This window comes from Chaetodon auriga, chromosome 10 (assembly GCF_051107435.1).
Source record: "Chaetodon auriga isolate fChaAug3 chromosome 10, fChaAug3.hap1, whole genome shotgun sequence".
In the NCBI taxonomy this organism is placed as follows: Eukaryota; Metazoa; Chordata; class Actinopteri; order Chaetodontiformes; family Chaetodontidae; genus Chaetodon; species Chaetodon auriga.
Window position 1 is genome coordinate 1,502,089 of NC_135083.1, and position 16,421 is coordinate 1,518,509.

General features: G+C 46.3%; 1 protein-coding gene across 3 annotated transcripts in view; it reads right to left on the bottom strand.

Moving 5' to 3' along the window:
• The window catches only part of LOC143326825 (IQ motif and SEC7 domain-containing protein 1-like), a 131,265-nt gene extending 124,976 nt beyond the window's left edge, over positions 1 to 6,289 (bottom strand). For 2 of the 3 annotated variants that reach the window (XM_076740776.1, XM_076740775.1), the window contains exon 1: positions 2,088 to 2,844. The gene's annotated coding sequence lies outside the window, so the exon portion shown is untranslated. Of the gene's footprint in view, positions 1 to 2,087; positions 2,845 to 6,200 lie in introns of those variants that run through there. The other variant, XM_076740774.1, reaches the window with a different exon arrangement.
• Between the last annotated feature and the right edge of the window lie 10,132 nt (positions 6,290 to 16,421).

Here is a 16,421-nt window from a genome sequence, read left to right on the forward strand (position 1 = left end):
TGAGGTACGACACGATACAGCCTGCGTGCAGCTGGAGGATCCAAACACCGACATAGAGAGGACAAAACGCTGTGCAGAGCCGCAGCGGGTCAGCATTTCTACTATCCATGAATCTATCATTTTCTCAGTTCATCAATTAGCTCACCCAGCACACACCGTACCCTCATCCATAACCTGCAGCATGTTCGCACTCTCATCCTGAACCCCTCTTACTTCCTTCTGTCACGTTTCTTCAGCGAAGACTCAGACGCTGCTCTGTAGCGCCCCATGTGGTGAAAACATCTACAGCGTACCTTTAATCGACTGTAAATGTTAGAAAACAGAGAAAATGCACCCATCGTAATGACCAAAAGTCACTAATTTAACTAAACTCGTTCAAAAAATGGAAACCAATCAATTTTTATGGGCACTTTTCCTTTTTCCATTTTTAAGTTACTTAAAAACCAATTATCAAAATAGCTTTAAAAATTAATTTTCTATCTATTAATGACACCCTGATGAGTTTTCAGAGACATCTGGTGGAACAGATGACTTCCATCAGAGGACGGAGTCTGGACACTGCGAGATGAACAGCTGAACCACCGACCAATCAAAACTCTCAGGTGTGAAAAAGCTAAGCTAAAGTGGACTTAAAGCGGTTATGATGGATATTTCTATGATAACAACGTACTGAAGGACAATGTGAAAGATTTGGTTCATGGAGAATTATGAGCTGGACCTACAGCTCCCTCAGATTTACACTGAGTTCAGCTCAAACTTTGCTGTTTTGGTTCACTCCCACAGCTCATGGGGGGGCCGTCCTGAGAGAAGACGCACCTGTACAACACCTGCTCAGGCAAACAGCAGACAGACACAGTTAGAGACGAGCTGGGGAACATTTAGCAGCTAAACCTCCTCTGGAGTTGTTCAGAAGCGACAGCGAGGATGAAGAATTGGTGGATCCAGTGATGTGGAACGAGATCGGCAGCTTGGTGAACCTGCTAACCGGTGACTCACCTGTTATGTTAATTTAGCCTGTTCAGCCTCCAGGTGTGTTCTTTACTGTGCAGCTCAATAAGTGTTAATGTGTGACGTTAGCATACCGGACTCCTGTTCAGCCTGTTGTTCTGTTGTGTAGTTGAATAATTTGCCTTTCCAGATTAAATGTCTGCTCTTGGTCTTGGACTTTGTGAAATAAATTTCTAAATAAATGCGATTTCTATGTTTTTTTTTCCTCTTCATGACGCATTTTTTGACTGATGGTAAACACGGTAATCAACTTCACTCAAACACCATGATAACACATGGAAAAACATGTTGTTTTTGTTGTAATCTGTGATTTAACCCTTTAATATGTGCTAGTTTCACGGGGAAATTAATCGTTTACTGTACAACATAAGTAGATTTTCTGGGTTCTAAATTTGAATCCTCGCTCTCTGCATTAATCGTCTGTAAAGGGCATTTCCCACAATTAATCAAGAAAATAATTGGCAGGTTAATTGATAATGATGACTGAATCTGAGCCCTGGTGTTCTCAGCTCTGGTTGTTAGGAAACATGGAGTGAAGCCTGTGAGCCAGTTCAGCGTGTACTTTCTGCACACGCAGGATTTATCCGAGTGTAGGCGGTTTACGCTGTTTCTCCGAGTCTGACTTCTATTATTTCAGCTTCATTTAACAGTAGCAGGACTGTTTTAATTGCCCAATTTTGCAGTCATGTTATCTGCCATCCACACACACACACAAACACACACACACACACACACACACACACACACACAGTAGTTCATACAGCCCACACATGCTCTACACACAGCCTACTTCCACACCACATACACGCACACACACGAAACACATCACACACAAACATATGCATGCATCACACACTAAATAATTCACATAGGCTGCACACGCACGTACAGTCACGTAACGGTCCTTATGGCCTTTACAGCCACAGTCACACACGCATGACACAGACACGAGCACGAGCACGCGCGTGCACACACACACACACACACACACACACACACACACACACACACACACACACACACGATGCAGCATCCGAAAAAAAAGCGAAAGGGATAAAAACCAGGCAGCAGTGTCTCACAGGTTTCAGCGGCTCCTGCAGAGGTGATGGAGGGATGAAGGTGGGGGAGGAGGAGGAGGAGGAGGAGGAGGAGGGAGGATTATTGATCCCTGCTCATCCCTCTATCTCCTCCTCCGCTGCTGCTGTCACCATCATCTCCCTCCGAAAACAAAAAAACCACACCGCTGCTGCTGCTGCTCCGCCGTTCTCCCTCTTCTCCTTGTTTGTGATCAGATTATGATCAGTCCTTCTTCCCTCTTCTCCTCCTTCACGTATTCCTCCGCTCGCTTCACTGCTGCAGGCCCGGCTCCTCTCCTCTTCCTCCTCCTTCCTCTTCTTCCTCTTTTTCTTCTTGCTGCCGAGTCAATCTCTTTCTAATTATCATTCCTCTGCGTCTGACAGCCGAGCGATCCGCCGCTGCAGCGCCGCCAATCCCCCCCCTCTGTACGTGCGTGTGGACGGACGGTGCTTTGCTTATTATCACTGCTGAAATATTAGTTTTTTCTCCTCCGCCGTTCTGCCGTAGAGAGAGGAGGAGGAAGGAGGGGAGGACGTGTCGAGTCCAGACAGGCTGACTGGATAGATGGATGGACGGATGGAGGGATGGAGGAGGTGGAAGCAGAGCAGTGGTGAAGGAAGAGGGAGGAAAAGTATGTGTGTGTCGGCAGCAGAGTGGAAAAACGCGCACCGTCACGCGGCGACAAACGCAGGAATCACATCGCCGCTGGTTTACCGCACAGCCAGGAACATCACACGCTCACGGCAGAGGATGTGAGCGGCTGCATGCAGGGCTGCAGCTTCTGAACATTTTAGGAATATTAAAGAGAAATCCTTACATCACAAGTCATGAGGCTGCAGCCACAAACAGCACTAAACCAACGGATCAGGAATATTATACAAACACTGTAGAAGAAGAAGAAGACACACGATAGGCTGATGACCAGAGTGTGTGCAGGTGGAAACACTGTAGAAGTATGACAGGACACTGTAGACCTGAGCCTCACTCATGTCACACTGCACACACCAAGTATATCCAGGTCTATAATAACACGGGATTTGGGGGGGTGTTCAGCCTTGTTAGCAAAATGCACCCCTCTTGTTAAGCTGCCCCCCCTCCATGGCAGCAGGTCGGGCTGTTGTTGAGTCCGTGGGTCTGCCTGGATCATCGATCCTTCATCTGACTGAGGTTTGAGGTTTGTCTTGAATCTACGATCCGACGCCGCTGCATTGATTAATCCACGGAGCTGAAGCAGCAGACGCGTTTCTAATTGCACCTTTTCGTCTCATTCCGCCTTCTCTCAGTGTCGTCTTGGATCTATAATGTTCTCTATCCTACATACTGTAGTTCTGGACTATATACCTCCACAGAGTCGCCTTCATGATCAAGCAGCGTCGTGTAGTCGTGGCAGAGCGAGAGGATCGTAGAGACACACTGCTGCTGTAGTATTCCTGTAGTATTCCTGTAGTATTTCTATGACCATTCAGTAGCATCTGTACTGCTGAAAATACACAGAATATTTTAGAGGCACGACTACAACATAGTTTCTACTGTAGGATTAGGATTAAGTTGGTTTAGGCGACCCCTGAACAAATCGCTGACCTTTAATCAGGACCAAACGCTGGCATCTGGGCTCCTCTGGTACCTTTACTGGGGCTGATTCTGTCTTTAATCATTTTAAAGACTTCTTGACTGATCACTTAACTGTTAACACCTTTGTCAACCGTCTTCAGCCTCAGGTGAAAGTCTTCAAATGTCACGTTTTGTCCGATCAACAGACCAAAACCAAAATCACTATGAAACATGACGAAAACAGGTAGAAAATATTCAGATTTGAGAGGCTGGAGCTGACAAAGGTTTGATATTTTTCCTTAAAAAATGACTTGAACTAATCAAACATCAAAGCCGCCACTAACTGATTAATTAACCAATCACTGCAGATCTGCCAAACCACCTGATGTACAGCTCTATAAAGTCCCATATGGATAGTTTTAATATGAAACAAATACTGTAGCTCAACTACATTATGGGAATATTATGGGATATTCTATTTGTACATATTATCACAGCACACTCCAGACACAAACTATGAATATCCACCTCAATAACCATCACATCTTAAACATGACTGACTGACCTGCGAGCAGGACCACGAGCTAAAAGTTCAGATTTTGACCCGCTGTGGTAATTTAATGAAACACCAGCTAATTTAGGAATAAACACGTGAGTGTAACCTGATGTAACTGAGCTCAGCCAGACACCAGAGACTCTGGAGGACTGAAGGACCGTTTCCTTTATTTTAGGAACAGGATGGACTGACCAGACAAAGTCCGCTCACAAGTCATATTAGCGCGACAGCCAGTCAGCTAGCAGCTAGTGCGCAGTTTGACACTGTCTGACACTGTTTGACCAACTGAACGCAGCAGAACGCAGAAACACTTGTTGCACTTCGCAGCAACATTTCAGTTCGAGCTGCACCAACAAACCAACGAACACGAGCTGCCGCAGAGGTGTCGGTACGGTACCAACAAAATGTCCCATCGAAGCAGCTGAATGTATGAAGTGATGAAGGTCCAAACATGTGCCCAAACTGGAGCTGTCACATGTTAAAGCAATGTGGCTGAACGTTAAATAATATTAGAGCTACTCTCTGTAAACGCTGTAATATAATAAGAGCACGCTCACACAGTTCAGCCATCAAGGCCTAAAACAGCGTTACAACATGTCAGAGGGACGCTGTGGGACCTAAAACCTGTGAAGTCTCATCTCAGAGCTTCATTAACAGAGGACATTCGGACAGGAGGAGGACGAACGAATGCTGCTCTGGAGCAGATATTAAAGCAGATCCACTGATGTTCTCATCGTGGAGATAAACTGGAGCTGCTGCCTGTAAACGACGTCCACAGAGGCCGAGCGTGGCTGTAATAATGAAGCCTGTTACAGCGAGAGCACTAAACTCACGCACAGACCGTTATTAAACCTTAAAATAACCTCTTAGTGTATCGCAGAGACGGAAGAGGAACCAATAAATCCAGTTTCTGATCCAGGAGACGGGACTGGAGCTGCAGCCTGAAGCTCATAAAGACGCCTCAAGCTGGAGCTTCTCGATGTTCCAGCAAAGTTGTGAGAAGTGCTCGTCAAATGTAGTCGATTCTGTCCTCCGGCTCTTTTCATCGCAGCGTTAAACTCAGAGGAACCATTTCAGTGAAAGCTGCTCTCAGGTCAGGAATGCCCTCGCACTGGAAAACCAAATCGATGAGACTGAACGGACGGTAAGCGACAGAGGACTCGCTGGGCTTCACCATGACGTTGACCAAGAGACCGTACAACTACTGTGGATCAGACTCGACATGATCGGATCAAACTTAAAACAATTACACAGGATATTCAACATCAAAGTCTTTAGTGTGCGTCTCATTAGGACGTGTTTGGTCTCCTGCACAGGTAATCAGGAAGTAAACGTACAGACTCAACACAGAAGACAGTAATGACATCACACAGCAGGAACACTGAAGTGAAACTTTGGGACGTAAAGACGATCATAGGACATCATGTAGACTGATGTGAGGACAAAGGACGCAGTCAACTCTGCGTGGACATGGAAACGTCCAGCAGGCTTCACCTCTGCATGCAGAGAGCAGGCTGAGTGAATGAAGTCACACATCACAGCAGATCACACACCGAGCTCCGTGAGGAGACACTGAACACACCACGGAGCGGGAAGAGCACGAGGAGGCTGCGTCAGGCCCGTCCAAGCACGCGACAGCAATCACATCAATATACCGTTAATGATCGATAATCCCACGGCTGATTCTCACAGATGAGGTGTTTTTTGGTGTTGGTCTCGTTCTGTCCGCGGTGTTCCGGCGCGATGTGACCGGAAGCCCGTCAGCGCTAATTAACGAGGCGAGCACGAGCGCTCACATCAAACGAGTTCGGCGGAAAAAGGTTCGAATAAAGGCTGTAAAATCATCAGAGCTGAAGTTAATCTGTCCTGCTGTCTGCGGACATCCGTCCAGAGGAGAAGACACACACGAACGCACGCACACACACACACGCGCGGTGTGAGCGTCCATCACAGCGCGTGCCATGCACAAACAGGAGGCTGTTAAAATAAAGGTTTGATAAGGACTCACCTGTGGTCCCGGTTCGTCCGCTGCTGCAGAATCACAGTAATCCTCATCACACAGTCTGTCATCGGGAGGCTGCTGGGAGCTGTGGCCGCAGACGGCTCCAAAGATCCTCTAAACACAACGCGACCGATCACTCTGTCTGGGATTCTTTTCCCTGAGCTGTCCGAGCTAACAGGCTAACCAGTTACCCCAACACACTTTACACAAATACGGCAACAGTTTGGGAAGTTTTCAGTCACACCAAGAATCCGATGATGAGAATATAATTATATATAAACAACTCTTTGTATTTTTGTATTCAACACAGAGAAAACACTGTAACCTGTTAGCTTAATGTGGCCTGTTGAGTTAGCAGTTTAGCTAGCAGTTTCGCTAGCTAAACAGCATCAAAGTTGACTTTCAAACTGCAATTTGAGTCACAAAAAATTAACTCATCAGTTTTCTCCAACTTCTCAAGCCTTTTCAGAAACATAGCAGCCCTCAGCTACAGCAGTTTGCTCCTCTAAATGATAAACAATAACAATAATGCCATGGCCAACAGAGCAGAGCTGAAAGCATGATGTCACTTCCTGTCTACGCTCTCTCAAAGCATTAATTATGATTGAGTTTCAAACAGTACCATCAATACCATAGAAACTGAGCCACACTGGGCAGGATTTTTGGTTATTAGCATGGCGGTAATGATGATCGTGATCCAAAGCGTCAAACACATTGTAAATAAAGTTGCTTCTGAATGTGTTGGACAGATTATATCATTCATAATAAATCGTGTTTCACCATTTAAACACTAAAAGCAGAGCCGTGGGAGGAAGCTAAAAAAAAAAGCAGAGTGAGACCTCGCTGCTTTTCAATACTCTCTGATAGCTCATCAGCATCCTGCATGCACTTCTGTTGCTGCACCTGCAGCATGCCTCCTCCTCCTGCTCCTTCTGAGCTTCCCCCTCCCACACATCCTCTCCTTTCTCCGTCGCTGCTCCTTCTCCTCTTACTCTCCCCATCTCTGTTTTCCTCTCTCACCTCCTCCTCCTCTGCTTATGCTTTCTCTCCATCCTCCTCCCCTCATTTTTCTCCACCTGCTGTCCCTCTTCCCACCTTTTTCATCCCTCTCTTCTTCCTCCCTTCCCTCCCTCCTCAGCTTCTCCTTCACCTCCCTCAGGTCCCCGTCCTCCTTCACCTGCTGCTGCTTCTCTTCCTGCTCCTTTCTTTTCCTCAATCCTTGACGTCTTTTTTCTTTACCTCCACCTTATTTCCCCTCCTTCACTTCTTCTTCCCACTTTTTTTATTTTGTCTTGCTCCCATTTCAACGAACTCAGGTTACCTACAACTAGAGAAGATAGGAGGAGAGGAAGAAAGGGGACGATAGGAGGATAAGGAGGACAATGCAGGAGCAGAAAGGAGATGAGAGGAGGAGACTGGAAGAGGAAACTAGAGATGCATGCAGATGAAGAGGAGGAGAGGAAGGAGGGAGGGTCAGAAGGAGGCTGGCTGCTCTAGTTTCCTCTCTGACGTCGGGCTCGACGCATAAAGATGACGTCAGGAGTCCAGAGTCCCACTGACGGAAGAGGAGGACAGACCGAATCCACAGACCATCACTGAGCGACTGGACGCACCTGTTCAGACGTGCCTCAGGTGATCTGATCAACTCAGCGGACGTCAGAAGGAGAAGGATGCTGCAGAATTTAGACTCAACCAAAAGTAATAGCAGCACAAAAATGGTGGACACGGTGAGACGCCGCAGACGAGGCTTGACTCAAAACGAGGGTGAATCTGAGGTTTGTTTTCATGTGCGGACGAGCACTGAAGAAGAGGATGAGGATGAAGAGTGATGTGAGGTAGATGCTGGCGGTTAGCTTAGCTTAGCTTACTAAAGTATTGGCTTTTCCATGATAACACATGTAATCCTCCCATATTAGCAGTTTGGAGTAGAAGCTGAGGAGACGTTCGGCCTGTTTGGTCACAGCAGAGCTCAGCTACGACCTCCAAAGTCTCTGCACAGGAACCTCTGACACGCAGCCATCGCAGCACGATGCAGGTTCACTGACGTCGAGATGTTTCAGCCTGAAAGCTTCAGAGACTCTGAGCAGCTGTGCAGGCTGCAGCCTTCCTCACAGCGTCCTCAGTTTGTCCTCTGGCTCTGTGCCGGACGTATAAACATGAACGTGATGTGAGGATGAGCGGCTCCTCCTGCAAACTCTGAGAGTAACGTGTCAACTGTCCTCTGATTCGCCATGACACTCTGATCATCTGTAATGTTTAACATCAGAAAGGTCAAAGCCCAGCAGGAGACTCTGAGCGCCTCCTGCTGGCAGTGGCAGGTCGTGGTCGGCCTCCCTCGGCTCGCCGTCCGACACGCCGGGGTCACATTTCTGTGGTTTACTGTCATGACGGCTCAGCAGCCGTAAATCTGTCCTTTGTCTTTCATTCTTTTTATCTCTGATTTCACCCATTTAGCCAAACAAAAGAAATAAACTCTTCACTAATAACAATGTTTACAGTCATTTATGAAAACTATGAAAAACAAATGGTCTGTTTTATCATTCTTAAATAAAGGCTCCTTAATATATTTAAGATAAAAATATGGAGCAAAAAGCTACATGGTTACTCATTTTTATTTCTAAATGTTTCATTTTTGTTTCACTTTTTCTTAACATCAAAGCAGCAACAGACTGCGACGCGTTTCAACGCTATAAAATATAACTTACAGCTGTGAAAAGTCTCAACGTTAACGTACAGGAGTGCCACCAGGTGGCAGTATGAGGCCATGTCAATTACAGAAAGACAAGCAAAGAGAAGAGCAAGACTCTAAAAACGTCAGAACATCAGTGCAAATATTAAAGAAACAATAAGATCACTAAAAGCACAATAAATCTAAATTATGAGATCAACATAAAAGACTAAAATTAAGATAAAGAAGAAAAACAAGAATAAAATCTCTGTGCAGATAAAATCTTTTCAGAACTCTCATGTGGCAAATATTAAGAAATGTAAATGTGTTTTTCTTAATATTTAATATTTATACCCAGTCAGTGCTGCCGGCTGCTTGTCACCAACAAACAGAACAGAACTTCTTCTGTTTTGTTCTGGAGTTTTAGAGCTAAATGTTTCAGATTCGGTGATGCTCTGAACGCTGTTTCAGAAGCTGCTCCTCTCGTTTAACGGCCTGAATATCAGCTCAGATTAGCACGAGCTCACAGGAGCTTCAGCATTATTAAAATATCATTGTCAGAAACACGGAGCTGCTCTCCAGCCTCCTCTGCATGTTTAACAGCAGAGTTCAGGAAAGGATAATTAGCTGGAGCGATTAGTGGGAGGACGGGGTGTGTGTGCATGTGATGAAATATACGGCGGCGTGTGTAGGTGTGTATTGTTTGTGTCTTGCGCTGTGAGTGTGTTTGTCTTCAGGGACGTGCAGATGCAGAGAAGCAGCATCACGGCTGTGATAACTGTTAGCTGAAGTGTGAAGAGATGAAGAGTCTGTGCAGGACGCTCAGGAGAGTCTGTTCATACAGTGAAGTACTTATTTGGAAGCGTCAGGTTGCTCTGCAGACAGTGGACAGTCAGGCTAACTGTTTCCCCTGGTCCTCAGTTTTTATGCTAAGCTAAGCTAATTGTCTGTGGACATGAGCGGTGTGAATACTTTCATCTCAGCATGAAAGCAAATATTTTATTTTTTACTCCGTCACGTTCGACATCTGGTCAAAGATGATCTTATTGAACATAATTCAGTGTCGATTAATCAGACCTGAAGTGTCTAAAACGGGTGAATGACCTCCACCAGCTTCTTCTTCTTCTTTTTATTTCTTCGTTTGTTTTTGAGCTCACATGTTGTGTCTAATTGTGTTTTTCTCGTCTGTTCTGGTGTCTGTCCTCATAACCTGCTTTGTGTTTGGAATTCCACTCTCTGCTTTCAGTCTCCAGGTTTCTTGGCTCACGTGAGGCATCAGCGAGTCTCAGCCTGCGACTGCAGGTTTGTGCTTCATTACAAGAGTTAATAAAGCTAATTTTTTTTTTAAAACTCTTTGAGCTGGTTTTCATGAAACTGAGCTCTAAAAATAGCATCTTGCTCAAAGTCAGCATCAACAATTCATAGAAACAGCTGCAGACTTGATATCTTATGAATGATAATTCACTTATATCTTCTTTTTTTTTACAGCCTATGATTTCAGACTTCAGGAGTATTTTAAAGTGACAAACCTCACACACTCACATCTCCACCATAATCCAGTGAATCTGCTTAAAACACTCTGCATGTGGAGTTTCAGAGAGTTCAGGAGGACACATGTTGCTTCAGCTGCTGTGATCTTCCTCCCGTGTGCACCTAAACATGTGAACATGCCCCCGAGTGTGTGTGTGTGTGTGTGTGTGTGTGTGTGTGTGTGTGTGTGTGTGTGTGTGTGTGTGTGGAGGCCGAGCCGTCCTCCGCTGCCCTCCACGCTCTCACATGCAGCAGTGTTGGTTCATCCCTTCTGTGCTGTTTGCTAATGCAGATGCACCTCTGAACCCTGACGGGTGTGTGTGGGCTGCAGAGCTGCGAGCTGAGTGGGAGAGCTGCACAGCGTGATCACACTCGGCATCCAGGGCTATACGTGCAGCACATAAGCAGACGCTTTACATGATCTTCATCAGATTCTGGGTACATGAGTGTGTCCTGCTGGAGAAAACAAGCCTTTATGTGACAGCTGTGTGACGGTGAATGTTATTTTAGGATTCAACTGAAAAAACCTTTTCTAAAAATGTATTTTAGCAACTTTTTGTTGGAACTTTATGAAACACACTCAAAGATGAGCAGCCCAGTGTGTGAGATGTGGAAACCAGGAACTGTTTAGTTCCACTGCTGGTAGACAGTCATAAGGAGAGACCACCAGCAAAGCAAGAGAGAAGAGGAAGACGAACCAACAGAAGAAATGAGGAAGGTCGAAAGGAGTCAGAAAATGAAGGAGGCAGGAGGAGGAAGTAGGAAAGGAAGGAGAACAGGTGTGAGGAGGAAAGTAAGAAAATGTTTCTCTGCCTCTCAGCCAATCAGCAGCGCCCTCTGCTGCCTCCACACCTCCTCTCATAAACACATCAACGCCGCATGAATTCAACATCAGGGGCACCAACACACACCTCAGTGTGTGTGTGTTCATCCCCTCAGCAGCACACACCGCAGTCAGAAACCTGCTCTGCTGCCCTCCAGTGGAGAAAACATGAAACTGCACGTTGAAGAAAGTTTGGTTTTCATGTTGTTTTCCAAAATAAAAAAATATAATAACTAAGAATATAAAATATTAAGAATGCTGGTGTTTATATTCTGGGTATTCTGGGTATTCTGGGTTCTGCGGTCCTGTAAGCACGGCAGGTGCAGTAACTCCTTTCAGACACAAGGTGGCAGCACTAGCATTGAAAGCCGCCCTGCAGAGAGCACAGAGCAGAGCTGTGTGATCACGGCGTACCGGTGCTCACTGTTTTTATCTTTATGTTTTTTACTGTCGTCCCACGATGCAATGCAGGAGGAAAAGTAGATCTGGACATCAACTTCTCTTCAGCTCTCTTTTTTATTCATGCAACACCAATAAGTCTTCCAGGAAAGACTGTCTGACCATGTGTGCTGTTCACTCACAGCTGTTCACTCTTTCAGTGTGTCTGAACAACAACAAACTGTTGATTTCCAGTTGACAACAGCAACAAACTGTGTGTGTTCGAGTAAAACCGACACAACAGGCCAGAAATGTGAAGCCTGTTGGATGTGAGGGGGAGCAGCAGGGAGGAAACGAGGCCCAGCAACACGCGTGTTCCTCAGCCAGTCGAGCCGGTTTAATGTGAGAGAGCAGGAAAACCAGGGCTGAGGCCTCCGTCTGTCCAATCCACAGCCAGTCTGTCCTCAGGGCTGCTGCCACTGTCTTCAGAAGCAGCTGAGGGGACGACAAGAGGACCAACTGTCTTCATAAGCATCAAAACACAACAAACATTAACAGATAAGAATAAAAAGGATGAACAAAAGAGACGAACATCAAAAATCAAAGCTGGACTTTCAATCTACGTTCTGACGCTCTGAGAGCTGCTTCTCTCCTCAGACCTGTTAGAGCATCAATCAGAGACGTCGCTGTTTCACCAGACTCATTAACCTCAGGTCAAACCATCAGCAGGCAGCAGCTGATTTCTGTCCTGCACAATAATTAACCCTCTCAAAGCTGAGCAGGCTGCCGAAACTCACAGCACTGCAAGAGTTTTTTAATAGGTCCTTTTCAGTCACGTGACCTCAAATTCAGACGAGGGCAGGACGAGAAAGCTGCAACGGACGAGATGAAGGAAAGTTCTGCTGCTGTCGAGTCAGCAGATAAATCAACAACCTGCTCATTCGGACGTCGTTCTGCTCCAGAAAACAAGTGAAAGCAGACAAAAGTTTGGAGGCAAACAGCTTCCTGTTAGCGTTGGTCCACGACCTCCATACCAAAGTGCATGTTATCGAGTGTGTGTTATCGAGCTTCCTGTGCAGAAAATCACTTCCTGCCTCCATCTGCAGCTCACGCCACAAAAAAACACGACGTGACATCATCAAACAACCTTTTCATTTCATCCACAGCATTCACTGATCCGAACACGTCTGTGTATCACAGCCTGAGAGATGGTCGTCCTCTGTGAGCCTCGCTGCCACGCCGGCTGACACGTTCCTTCATCACCATGAACACACACACACACACACACACACACACACACACACCGTCCTGCTGCCACAAACACTCGCTGCAGCACCAAATGTGGATTCATCGCTGAAAATAGTCCCCAAGGGATGCACAGCTTAATATTTGAACTGCTGCACACTAGAATTATTGGAGATTGAACACTTACAAATATAGAAGTCACACACGCACACACACACACACACACACACACACACACACACACACATTATAATGGCGCAGAGGTAATTATGTAGAAGTGTGAAGAATGAGCTGCTGTAGTTTATCAAATGTCGCTCAGGCAGGAGGAAACAGAGTGAAGCGTGTTCGTGTTCCAGCGCAGAGCTTTCGTTCAGGAGCTCCAGAGCCTTCAGCGGCGTCTCGTTCCCTCTCTGCTCACCTCTCCGTGACCCTGCTTTCATTTCACAGGTTATAGATCTGCAGACACCACGAGGACAATTAAGAAGATTTACTCCTGTCAGGTGTAAAGTGGCAGCGAGCAACAATCACAATGCAAAACCCTCAGACTCTCTGAAGGGACGCGCACTGCGTTCGTGCAGCAGCCAATAGGAACGTCCTCTCTCTCAGATGTCCTCTGTGAGCTTTGGACAGACAGGCCTGATAACCCACTGATGTCAGCACACCCATCAGCTGTCCCCTCCTCCGTGTCCTCCACCGTTCATATTTCAAACATCACATTTTCACGCGACCTTCGAGCCTTTGATTTTCAGCCAATCAGATGCTAACGCTGCGTGGATAAACTGTCCCTCTTACAGATGAAGCTTCTGGGAGGAGACAGTGGGATTATCTGATATGATTTACTGATGCCAAAGAGTTCATCAATATTGGTCCTCCCAAAACACTGATAGTGACACATCCCCACTGTCTCCACCGTCTCCACTGTCCCCACTGTCTCCACCGTATCCACCGTCCCCACCGTCCCCACTGTCCCCACTGTCTCCACCGTATCCACCATCCCACCATCCCACCGTCCTCACCGTCCCCACCGTCCCCACCGTCCCCACCGTTCCCACTGTCTCCACTGTCTCCACCGTCCCCACCGTCTCCACCGTCCCCACTGTCCCCACTGTCCCCACTGTCTCCACCGTATCCACCATCCCCACCGTCCCCACTGTCCCCACCGTCCCCACTGTCCCCACTGTCTCCACCGTATCCACCATCCCCACCGTCCCCACTGTCCCCACCGTCCCCACCGTCCCCACTGTCCCCACCGTCCCCACCGTCCCTACTCAAACCATTGAAAGGTCAGATCCACTAAATTAACAATGACGATAAGAAACCTGTCGAATTTCAACGCGGCCTGAAAACGAAACATTTTTTAAACAGCGTCCAAACATCAAAACAGTCTGATGATTAAAAACTGCTGCTGCAAAAGAAATAAAGCTGATATTTAGAGACACATAATGTCTTTAAACTGTCCCCATTTTCCCCAAACTGTCCTCCCTTTCTAGAAATGTCCCGACTTTACAAAAATGTTAAACATCAACTGAACAAAAATGGTGAAAATGTCCTCACTTTACAAACTGTTTTTACTGAAAAAACAAACCATCAAACCTTCTGAAGACGTCTCACAAACGTCCTCTTGCCGTCCTCTCCGTCCTTGCTTTGCAAAACACATGGAGACGAATGAGGAGACAAACTCCTCACATGAGGTCAAAAAATGTCTTTTCACTCCAGTTTATCTTTTCATTTTATTCTGGAATAAATCAACGAACACGTGAGTCTTTGAATGTGTTTTGTTTGGAAAACAAATCAAAAGATTAATTGAACTGATCAGAAGGAGACGGTTTGTCAGAGGAATCAGATTTAATGTGTTTTCTGTCTGATTGAAAAGTCCAGTTTGAAGCTTGTGGTCCAAACGTCTCCAGGATGAAAATAAGATGAAGTGATACAGGAGCTTCTTTCACCTCCTCCTCTCTGCTCCTCCCTCCCCTCATCCTCCCCCACCTCACCTCTTCCTCTCTCTCTTCCTTTTGTCACACTGTAGAGTGTGCTGGAAGCAGTGCTCTCGCCAGAAGCTAATGTCCATCATAGCTAACACAGATTATTGAAGAGAGACATTTTCAACATTGGTTTCTGTCCCAGGAATGACTTTCATCCAGCTCTGCATCCAAATTTAAAGCAATTTTTTTACCCAGTTTTGAGAGAGAGTGGAGATGAATGTGTGTTTCCATCCAATGTTGTTATGTGGTTGATAAACGGCAGGTGATGACGAGGACGCACGAGATGACGTCATGAAACGAGCTCCAATCAAAGCGTTGGTTCATTGGATGTTTGAGTCACATGCTTCGTCGTGGACGTCATGATATATTAGCACGTCGTTGCTTTTTGCTTTTATCAACAAACCAACTTTTCCATCCGAGCCAAGAGTTCTTCTGCAATATTTTGATTTTTGCTTTGCTCTGCTCTGAAATCTGGCTCTTATAAATAATGCTGCTCTGAAGTCCTGCTTACGCTCCTCCTTCACCTCCCTGTAATTGCTTGTCAAAACCCACAGTCCATATCTGTGTGTGAGTGTGTGTGTGTGTGTGTGTGTGTGTGTGTGTGTGTGTGTGTGTGTGTGTGATTTAAAGGCAGACACTCCAGTCTGCTGTTGAACTGCCACCCTGTCAACAAACCCCCAGATGTGTCCCTGCATGTCTGTACGCAGCATGTAGCTCATGCGTGTATTTGATGATGATGTCTGTACTGTGTGTGTGTGTGTGTGTGTGTGTGTGTGTGTGTGTGTGTGTGTGTGAGAGAGAGAGAGAGCGACCTCTGACCTCCAGCATGTGGACTGAGCTGTAGATTGTTGAAGCTTTCAGACTGTCAGCATGTGAAGATTACAGCCTGTGTATGTTCTGCAGGCCGTTAATGTGTTCCCAGACACACACACACAGACACACACAGACAGACACACACAGACACACACAGACACAGACACACACACACACAGACACAGACACACACACACACAGACACACACAGACAGACACACACAGACACACACAGACACACACAGACACAGACAGACACACACACACAGGCACACACAGACACACACAGACACACACAGACACAGACACACACACACACAGACACACACAGACACACACAGACAGACACACACAGACACACACAGACACAGACACACACACACACAGACACACACACACAGACACACACACACACAGACACACACAGACACACACACACAGACACACACAGACACACTCTCATTATGCGCCTCGGGACTCTCAGCAGCTGAAAGCAGAAAATGGATTTCAAAATGTCAGAAATGAAGAAGAGCGACGTGAAAATGCGACATGTGAGTGTCTCAGTGCTGATCCAGGACCAGTAACACGGATCAGACATGCAGTAGAAATCCAGGACGAGCCTTTAGAGCGGTTTGATCCGCCTCCAACAAAGATCAATATCAGTTATGATCAATAATCTATCACCGTCCTCTGTGACTGTCTCCTGTGGTTCCTCAAGGCTCCATCCTCGGGCCCTTTCCACTTTCATTTCACCGCCTGTGCTTCATTTTCTGTTTTGAGAATTGACC